Below are 10,850 nucleotides of genomic sequence, written 5' to 3' on the forward strand. Positions count from 1 at the left end.
GTAGTTTAAAACTCATCTAAATCATTGGTTGCACTTAGATTAAGTGAGTACTTGCATTCTCAGTGCTTTGATATCCCTCAGAACTGGTTCGACAATCACTATACTACAACATTTGTCTTAGGAGCCTTGAAAACTCCTAACATCAAATTGGCGCCGTTGCCGGGGATCGAACCCGGGTCACCCGCGTGACAGGCGGGAATACTAATCACTATACTACAACATTTGTCTTAGGAGCCTTGAAAACTCCTAACATCACACTGCTCGGAAGACTGCGCAGAATATAGTTACAAAATAGGGATCAAGTTCAAATACAAAATAGGGATCAAGTTCAAATACACACATCAGCCTAATCTATCATACAAAATAATCTAATGTGGCCTGTTAATCACCCATCATACGCATCCAGGTTGTCATCCATGTCCTTGTTTTCGAACTCATGCGCGTCAGGAAGCTCTTGAAATATATTCATTGCCATCTTATCCCTCATACTCTTCCCGTTGGCCTTAGCAAAGTCTTTTTTACTAAACTCTATCCCAAGAGCATGACATTCAATGTACTTTAGAGTGTACACGCCACAATCACCAGCTCGGGCCGGAGGTATATTGGTCGGTCTCTCATATGTGAATGGCTTCAGGCTGTATTGGGCACATTGTTCGTCTGAAGAAGCGCACTCAACAAGCATATAAGGGACCATGTAGAGAAAATGCTCCATTACCACATCGAGTTCTTCTGGGGAGATACTGGAACAAATGTAGTCAAAGACTACTATGTGCCTCTTAGGGATCGATATCCACATAGCAATCCAATGAGTGTCGGCGAAGTTCACTGGCGCATAGATATCATCAATATCCGTCCCCCAAACGTTGTTCGATTGGCAAAATGATGGTATAGTGCCTGCATAATAATTCCACGCCCCACCAGGGAGTTTTCTTCCTAAACTGTTCTGATCGGGCTCTGAGTCCTTAAAATCCTTAAAGTTGAATCTCCATTGCTGAGCAAAGAGATGATCAAGGAAGCACATTCTCTCGCTCCTGAAATGTTGTGGGTTAGCGTCGTACCTCTTCCTCAGCACATTAATCCAAGCATCAATATGCTGCATATAAAATAGAGTACAAGTCAGAAGATATCAGACAACTTACTGGTAAGTCTTCTACGTAGACGAAGTCGTCTGGTAAGTCGTCTACGTAGAAGACTTACCAGACGACTTACAAGTAATTCGTAGACGAATTAAGTCGTCTGATAAGTCGTCTACGTAGACGACTTATCAGTAAGTCATCTAAGTCATAGCAGAAGACTTACACAATCCTCCAGCCACTCTAAGGAGGTTCGGAGGATTTGATACCACCAATTTCTACTTTTACGTGGTTTTTTATCGAGAGTTGTTCTATAATGACTGCAAACACAAAATTTTGAAAAGCAATCAGTTTTTGTAGACTAAAGCAAGCTATTATGGGAAAAACAAGCTATTATGGGAAAAGCAAACACTTACGAACAAGTTTTCAACCAATCAGCGAGCCCCTTCAACTTCTTCTTGTCAATTGGTGCAAAAGGATTATAGCCTGGATAAAGCTTTCTGTTTGAAATGATCACTCTGGCCGTGATGTTTTCCGTATAAGGAGATTGCTGTGAGACAGCAAGTTTCCTTGTTCGATCACTCTTTGCACGGCAAAGTGCCAAAGCAGCATCCCTCTTTTCTAGATATCTAGCATCCTTCTTTTGTAAATCCGAAACAGTGGGTTGATTTTTGTCCAATAGAACAAGGCTCGGTTCTGGAGCTTTATCTTTCGAGGAACTAGCATCTGCGGGCACAGCTACGGGAACAGCTGCGGGCACAGCTGCGGGCACATCTGGACCTTTATCCTCCGCCAAGCTCTTCCTTCCCGCGTTCGTCCCATTAACACTTTCACTCTGCAATATACAAGATGGGTTTATACAATAATAACCAAAGATCCATTTCAAGCAATAATAACCAATGAGTGTCTTCAAACATGAAACAAAATACATATATAAAATCCATACACTATAAACAAAGCACACATGTTCTGACATACAAGAAACAAAGCAAATGCAACTTTTCAGTTCTTATTCTTAAGACTTTGTCTAGTCAATCTCTTGTTGGGAGAGGATTCGTTACTAACCCCGGGTTCGAGCGTCGGTTTAGGTGGAAAGGTAGTGTTTTGAGATGATGTCCCTTTTCGTTTTGTGGTGATACCAACCTTCTTCTCCACAGCTTCCACCCTTTTCGACAGATACTTGATCTCCTTAAGGCATGTCCCAAACCCTTCCCTCATGGCATCAACTATGTCCTTGAACATGGTTTTAATATCCTCTTTGGTCAACCCACCAACAGTCGTAGTCACCTCTTCACTAGCCTCTGCAGCTGCCTCTTCACTAGCTTCTGCAGGTGCCTCTTTACGAGCTTTCTTCCGAGGTCTTGGACTGTCTTCCTTCACTACATTTTTCTTCGCTGGACTCACAACCGCTGGCTTTGTATTGACCCAAGTAGCGGTGACTTCCCAGCAATCCATGGTCTACTTCCACGGTTTCTTCACAAACATGAGTTTAATTATGTTCTCTGCGAGCGTGTCCTCAACATCAAACTCCCATTTTGGAAACATTTCACCAGTGTCCTTCTGAACAAAGTTGATCACCCTAGTCTGCAGTAAATAGAAGATATGAACTTAGATATTTGACGGATTAAGAAAGATGGAAAGAAAAGACTTCACAGACGACTTATAATTAAGTCGTCTAGAAAGCCTTCCAGCTGGATGACTTAGTAGACGACTTATAATTAAGTCGTCTGGAAGGTCTTCCAGCTGGAAGACTTAGTAGAAGACTTATAATTAAGTAGTCTGGATAGTCTTCCCAGACGACTTAATTATAAGGCTTCTACTAAGTCATCCAGCTAGAAGACTTTCCAGACGACTTAATTATAAGTCTTCTACTAAGTCGTCTAATTGGAAGACTTATCAGACGACTTAATTATAAGTTTTCTGCGAAGTCGTCCAGATTGAAGTAAATACCTGACTGAGGATAGCCTCTTTAAACTGTCTGCGTCCTTTGCGACCCTTGTAAGCCAGTATCGGTGGAGACGGATTGTTTGGGAGAGGATTGCCAAAAGTAGCACCCAATTCCGGAAGAGCTCTGTACACCCAGACCTGGAGAGCTTGCGCAAATCCATTAATAGTGTAACAACCCGAAATATCTCTGCCATTCACAGAGTCCATCAGCACCTTAAACGCGACTCTCCCCCATGGATAATTCTCAAACCGTTCTAGCTCCATCACTAACCTTGCAAGACTAACCCGTGTAGAGGTTGAATACTTTCTCCCCTCAATGTATCCAGTGAAGATGGCAAGGTACGCGAGCCGCTTGCGATCATCCCGAGATCATCCTTCGCATCTCTCAAGTGCTGCTATTATCTCCTGAGTAGATGGCCCAGCTTCGACATGAACTCCCAGCATCTCCCAAAAAGAAGTCAACTCCTTTGTAACAACAGAGTGAGGTCTCTCAAGGTCCTCGATGTACTCGCAGTTTAGACCAGTGAGGTTTTCAAACTCTAACAGTGAAAACCTCACAGGTTCTGGACCAACGAGACTCCACAGCTCATACTTCTTCTTTATGTCCAGCTGGAAACCGAGCATGTAGTGAACCAGCCTTGAAGCCCAATCAAATCCTAGCTCTTGGAACTTGATGAAAACTCCCAACTTCGACTCCTTCAGCTCTTCATATTTGTCATCATGAAGAGCTTTCTTTAAAGCAGCATGCAACGTCCAACAAGTATGATACGAAATGCTATGCACTGCGGGGGGCTCTTCCCCTAATGTATATATCCTACGGGGGAGTTCTGGCATCTCCATTATTTTTGCCTGCAAAACAATCAAAGACAACCATCTCAAACAATCAAAGACAACCATCTCAAACAATCAAAGACTTATAATTAAGTCGTCTGGCAAGTTTTCCAGCTGAAAGACTTATAATTAAGTCGTCTGGAAAGTCTTCCAAATATAAGTCTTCCAAGACTTCCAGTTTTATTTTCATCTTTTCCTCAATCAATGACTCGACAGTAAGAGATATAACTTACCGGCGGCGGAGTTCAACGAGACGCCTCTGAGATAATGCGCGCTAGGGTTTCCTCTCGGATCTTAAATAGAGGAAGCGGCTGTGAGATCGGTGGTGAGAACGACGGTGATAACGGCGGAGAGATAACCAGCGGTGAGAACGATGAGAACGATGGATTAGAGAGAATTGACGGAAATCGCCTTCGAAATCGCCTTTGAGAGAAACGGCTTTAGGGTTTTCTGATTTTCGATAAACAGTGAAAAAAAAACACCTTATATATGGTTGGTAAATAATCCGGTTAGGTTTAAAAGTACATTGTAAAATTAAAAGTTTGGTCCGGTTTGGACGACTTACTAGTAAGTCGTCTGTTGAATACTGTACATCAGACGACTTACTAGTAAGTCGTCCCAGACCCTAAATTTAACCCCAAAACTAAATTGACTAAATTAACTAACTAACCACGTTATAAACCCGTAATTATACTTAAATAGTGTTTACTATACACAGAAATAAACACACTTAGGTAAATTTTAAAGTTTTCAAAAAAACATTTATGCATTCCAAAATCTAACCCTAAAAACACAGACAATACTACAACATATGTTGGCAAAACCTAAACCAAAGAATATCATGACTCACGACTTTCACTCATCTATGTTGAAAACAATTAACTTTTGTTATATCTTAATTTATATATCTTAAAACATATGTTAATTACATGATTTCAATTTTTCACTTATCAAAATATTTTTTACAAATTTTTTAAATTATTTCTAAGTAGAACAAGTCCAGACGACTTACGGGGTTAGAAACGTAAAAAAATTTCGGTTTTTTTGTTTGTTCACAAGGGGTTGGTTGTAATTTCAATAGCCTTTTAGGTTACTTTTGCATTTGATTCAAGTTTGGGTTTACTTTTGTGTTTGAAATCAAGTTGTGAGTCATATTTGGCAATTTTCCCTATATATATATGTTATATATATTATAGTTTACATAAGTTTTACAATATTTTTATGAATTAAATTTATTATATTAGGTATTAAAATTTAAAAAGTTAAATAATATTTTATTTTTGTAATAAAATGTTATTATTAAAATTTTCAATTATTTTAAAATTGTATTTTATCTACGGATCAAATCGGATATTCTGTAAAATTCTAAATCATTTCGGATATCAGAGTCACCAACTATCCATGTGGCTAAAGATTGAATCGACGTGAATGCCTCCAAATACCCGGATATTCGATATGTGCCAACCTCTACTTACAGATACAATTTATTTTTCTTTATATGAAAAAAATTCACTTATGTCAAGGCCTTTTTAATTTTTAATTAATTTTAATTTTATCTTTCATGTATTATTTTGAACAAAAATGTCATTTAATATTAATTAACAATATCTTTATATATTTGTCAACTATTTTTATATATTTTTACATACACATACATGTTGAAATATCTATTTTTTCTTAATGTGAGCACCTTGTGACTAAGTATTTATCACAACTGAAGTATCTATTTTTTTTTAAGTTGAAATATTTTTTTCTTAATGCTTCTTTCACTACTGACCAAATTGTAATGAAATGATTTGTCTTAATAATTTTCTTTTCTGTTTCTTGAACTATTATACATTTACAAACTATGATATGAAACCATTGGTTCGACATGGCGACTATCTAAAATTCATAACATGAAAAGAAACAAATAATAGTAATTTTTGGTTTTCACCGAAAAAATAAAAAATCAAACATTCTAACTGAATAAACCAAAATAAATATTAATTTAAAATAAAAGTTATATTTTAGGAGATTAAAAACCAAAAAATAACTTAAAACCGAACTGATATCCAGATTAAACATATTTAATGTGTTTTTATTAAAAATAACGAAACTAATAATCACATTCCGCGCAAGGCGCGAATTATTTCCTAGTGCATTTTTATAACACTAAAGCCTATGCGTATTTTTTTTTTTGGAAAGTACTGTAGTCTAATAATTAATATTTAAAATTTTTAACACCCAGGTCTAGATTCGAATTCCAGACAATAAAATTTGTTGCAATTATATGAAGTAAAACTTATTGGGGATATAATCGATCTAAGTGTTTCGGTGAGAACTTTATTGTGGAATGAAAATAGTTGATCATCTTATATAATAGAATTAGAGATTATACGATAAATTAATTGGTGATTTATCCAGTGTTAAAAGAAATTTATATTTATACCATATATTTTATTTTGAGGTTTAATTATAAAATTATTTTGATGAATTATAAAAAGTGTCCTATCTCTCAAAAATAACCTAAAATTGTTTCTATGACCAAAAGAACACAAAAGTAAGAAAACAATTAAAATATGTTTCATTAACGAAGTAAAATACATTTATACCTCTAATATATATATAAATAAATATATATTAAAAATAAAATCAATTTTTTAGTTTCAAAAAAAAAATTGAAATCTTTTTCCGAATTTTTTTGCTGTCGACTTTTTGAATTATTATTTTTTTAAATTCTTTCTGAAAATATTTTTAAAATTATTATTTCAAATTTTATAACCTAAATCTTAAATTCTAAACCATGGTCAAACCTACCCCTCACCCTTTTCTAAATATAAACCTTAAATCTAAATTAGTTAACCTAAGGGTATAAATATTTTTATCTATATAAAAAACCACTTTGGGTTATTTTGACTTTTGAAAGCTATTTTGTGATTAATTTTCTTTATTGCTATCATAGGATAATTCGTATAAAATTTAGACATTTTAAAATAAAAAATAAATAATGTTAGGTAAATTAATAAAATTTAGACATTTAAAAATTAAAATTAAAAAATTTGCAAATTTACACTAATACTATTAATTGATTTGACAGATTTAGACCAATTTTGATCGATTTAAACGGCCAATTATCATTTTGGAAATTACCAGTTTGCCCCTTAAATTTTTGGATTTGACGTGATCGTGATTTATTTTACATTTTAGTTTTTATGTTAGAAATGTTTCATCTTTGTTTTTCTTTTTTATTTTGTAAAAAAAAGGTTATGTTTCATCGTTGTTGAGCTTCGATTTCATGTAACACAACCTTAATTTCATCACTCATCTTGTCACTTACTAAAATTTCCCTAACATGCTTTCTCTTGAAAACAACCTGACCTAATTTTCTCTCCTCTCTTTCTCCAAACAACATTTTCCTACACTGTTTGCAGTCTCGGCCAGCGTCTAGTGGCTCTCGAGCCCCAGCGTTGCGCTTCTTTAGTTTTTTTATTGTCTTTTCATGTATATGTATTCAATCTTCTTTTTTTCTAGGGTGAAGGTTTCACCTTTTTCTCCTTGGGGCTGAGTTGGTTTTTGCCCTCTTGGAGAGCTTTTAGAGACATATTTGTGTAGCCTTGGTCTTTGGTTTGTCTCTAACTCATTTGTTAATCCTTATTCTCTTGGTGTTTCAGGTTATGGTTCTTGTTGTTCTAAGTTCTGTGCCGCCATTTGACCAAGATCTGGTCGGAGTTTGCCAGCATATTGGTTTGTTGTGGCTGGACACGTCGATGTTTTCTGTGTTTGGCTCAATGGGGGGTGTTCAGAGCTTCTGATGTCGTCCTCTTCTTTCTGGTTGATGTACTCTCAATTCTTCTCTGGTCTCTCTGAATCAGTGGCAAAGCTAGTAAGAAGTGTTAAGTTTTAAGGGTTTCCAACCTAAAACCAATTGGTGATAAGTAGATTGACCCATCTATCTTATATATTAAGAAGGATCACTTCCAATTTTTGATGTAGGACATTTGTCCCTAATACGTCTCCTCAAGATGATGGCTCTTTAAGTGTCAATCTCGGAATTTTCGGGCAAAGATCAATTGGCCAACTTTGGGCGAGATCAATGTGGATCGAGTTTGACTGCGTAGATCGGGTTCTGATACCATGTTAAGTTAGATGAACTTTCAACCTAAAACAATTGGTGATAAGTAGATTGGCTCATCTATCTTATATATTAAGAAAGATCATTTCCAATTTCCTATGGTGAAAGAGGGTGCACATGCACCCATAATGTTTTTTGAAAAACTAGTGTATTTCTTCACAAATGTAATATGTGTCCACTAAAATTTGTGATTTTACACACTTGTGCATCCATTAATAATCACTTCTGGATTCACTCCTGCTCTGAATGAGTGTCTGTTCTAGATGCATGAACGTGTATGACTCTTCGCTCCTTGCCTCGGTTCTGTAGAAGAGAATGGTTGGTATCCTCTATGGATTATAACGGACTGACTCTCCTAGTTTTGTTGGTTGTTTCTTCTTTCGTCGATAGAGTGGACGAGAGTTATTAGATTGAGCACGATCGAAGATTTTTCTCTTCTCTAGTTTATTCTCTAGTTTCTTTAATCATTGCGATTGATCTGGTTAATCTCTCGAGTTCTCTGTTTGGTGTTTATGCCTCAGTTTTGTGTTTATCGGTTTTATATTCCATCACTGAACCCCATCATGTATCCTTGCTAGTTTGGTATAGTGAAGAAAGTTCAGTGTTAGAAAATGGTTCCACTCATCCGTCTTCTATTTTGAGACGGAACTATTTTCAAAGACATTTTAAATAGTAAAATTTTAGAAGAATATAGAGACTGTTATAAAAAGAACTGAAATTTTATTATATCGCAGGAATTTAAATAAGGGAAAATTTTATACCCGTAGATAGGAGATAACACTGATAACAATAGATAATTTGTTATTAAGAAGGAGAAGAGATGGTGTCTTTCGTCGAACACAAACGTTCGTTTATATAGACATGAAAAAGTAGGATTCACTGTGCAAATAGTGCAGCGGGCCCCACATCTTTATATATATTCAACGAAAACGGCTCATCTTATCTTTTGTCTTTCGTAACACTCCCCCTTGGGGGCCGGTGTCACTATCCGCTCTCGCTTAACGTCTTTGTTGCCTCGTTAAAAACCTTTCCAGGAAAACCCAATGGGAAAAACCATAGTAAGGTAAAAAGAGTACAACTACGTAAGCTCCCCCTCGAATGAACAGTCATAGATCCTTCTGATGGCGCATCCCAATGTTATGGATGTGTTTTCTGAATACCGAGGTAGGGAGTGATTTTGTGAAGAGGTCAGCTTCATTGTCGCATGATTGGACATATCTTACTTCAATCTCTTTCCTTTTCACGAGCTCTTGAGTGTATGAGAAGAACTTCGGATGAATATGCTTCGTTCTATCGCTTTTGATATATCCTTCCTTCGTTTGAGCAACACATGCCGCGTTATCTTCATATAGAATAGTTGGCTCCGTATTTTCGCCAATCCCGCTGCTTGAACAGATGTGTCGGCTCATTGATCTCAGCCATACACATTCTCTACTTGCTTCATGGAGTGCAATTATCTCAGCATGATTTGAAGAAGTAGCCACGAGCGTTTGTTTCTGGGAACGCCAAGATATAGCAGTGCCTCCGATCGTAAAAACGTATCCTGTTTGCGATCGGGCTTTGTGTGGATCTGAAAGATATCCTGCATCTGCAAAACCAACCATTTGACCTTTTGAACTTTTAGGATAAAATAAGCCCAAATCAATGGTCCCTTGGAGGTAACGAAAAACATGTTTAATCCCATTCCAATGTCTTCGAGTTGGAGATGAGCTGAATCTTGCCAAAAGATTCACAGCAAATGATATATCAGGCCGTGTACAATTTGCAAGGTACATCAGCGCTCCAATTGCACTTAGATATGGTACTTCTGGACCAAGTATCTCTTCTTTCTCCTCAGGTGGTCTAAATGGATCACTTTCAATATTAAGTGACCTAACGACCATCGGGGTGCTAAGAGGAGTTGATTTATCCATGTTAAATCGTTTCAACACTCTTTTAGTGTATGTGGATTGATGCACAAATATACCATTTTGTGAATGTTCTATTTGTAGGCCAAGACAATACTGTGTCTGTCCAAGATCTTTCATCTCAAATTCTCCTTTGAGATAGTCTGATGCCTTTTGTATTTCCTTTTGAGTTCCGATGATGTTAAGATCATCAACATATACCGCGATTATTACAAATCCGGATATTGTTTTCTTGATGAAAACACATGGGCATATAGGATCATTCACATATCCTTCTTTTGTTAAATGATCACTGAGACGATTATACCACATACGTCCAGATTGCTTTAACCCATATAATGATCTTTGCAATTTTATTGCACATACATCTTTAGGTTTGGAACTTAATGCTTCTGGCATTTTAAATCCATCAGGAACTTTCATGTAGATATCAGTATCTAATGATCCATATAGATAAGCTGTAACAACATCCATGAGACGCATCTCTAGATTTTTATCAGCTGCTAGACTCATCAAGAATCTAAATGTAATGGCATCCATAACTGGAGAATACGTTTCTTCATAATCGATTCCAGGTCTTTGAGAAAAACCTTGAGCCACTAGACGAGCTTTGTATCTCGTAATCTCATTTTTCTCATTTCGCTTTCGAACGAAAACCCATTTGTACCCAACTGGTCTCACATCTGCAGGTGTGAGCACAATAGATCCAAATACTTTTCGTTTATTAAGCGAATCAAGTTCAGCTTGTATTGCATTTTTCCATTGTTCCCAATCATGTCTTTTTGACATTCATAGACAGATTTTGGTTCTGGATCATCGATTTCTTCATTTATTTCACTTGACACAATATATGAGAAAGCATCATCAAGGTCATTTTGTTTATTTCTATTCCATATCCTTTTATTATGGATGTAATTAATAGAAATCTCATGATTATCTTTCGATTCATGATGCTCTGATTCATGATGCTCTGATTCA

Source organism: Brassica napus, chromosome C9 (genome assembly GCF_020379485.1).
Source record: "Brassica napus cultivar Da-Ae chromosome C9, Da-Ae, whole genome shotgun sequence".
Lineage (NCBI taxonomy): Eukaryota > Viridiplantae > Streptophyta > Magnoliopsida > Brassicales > Brassicaceae > Brassica > Brassica napus.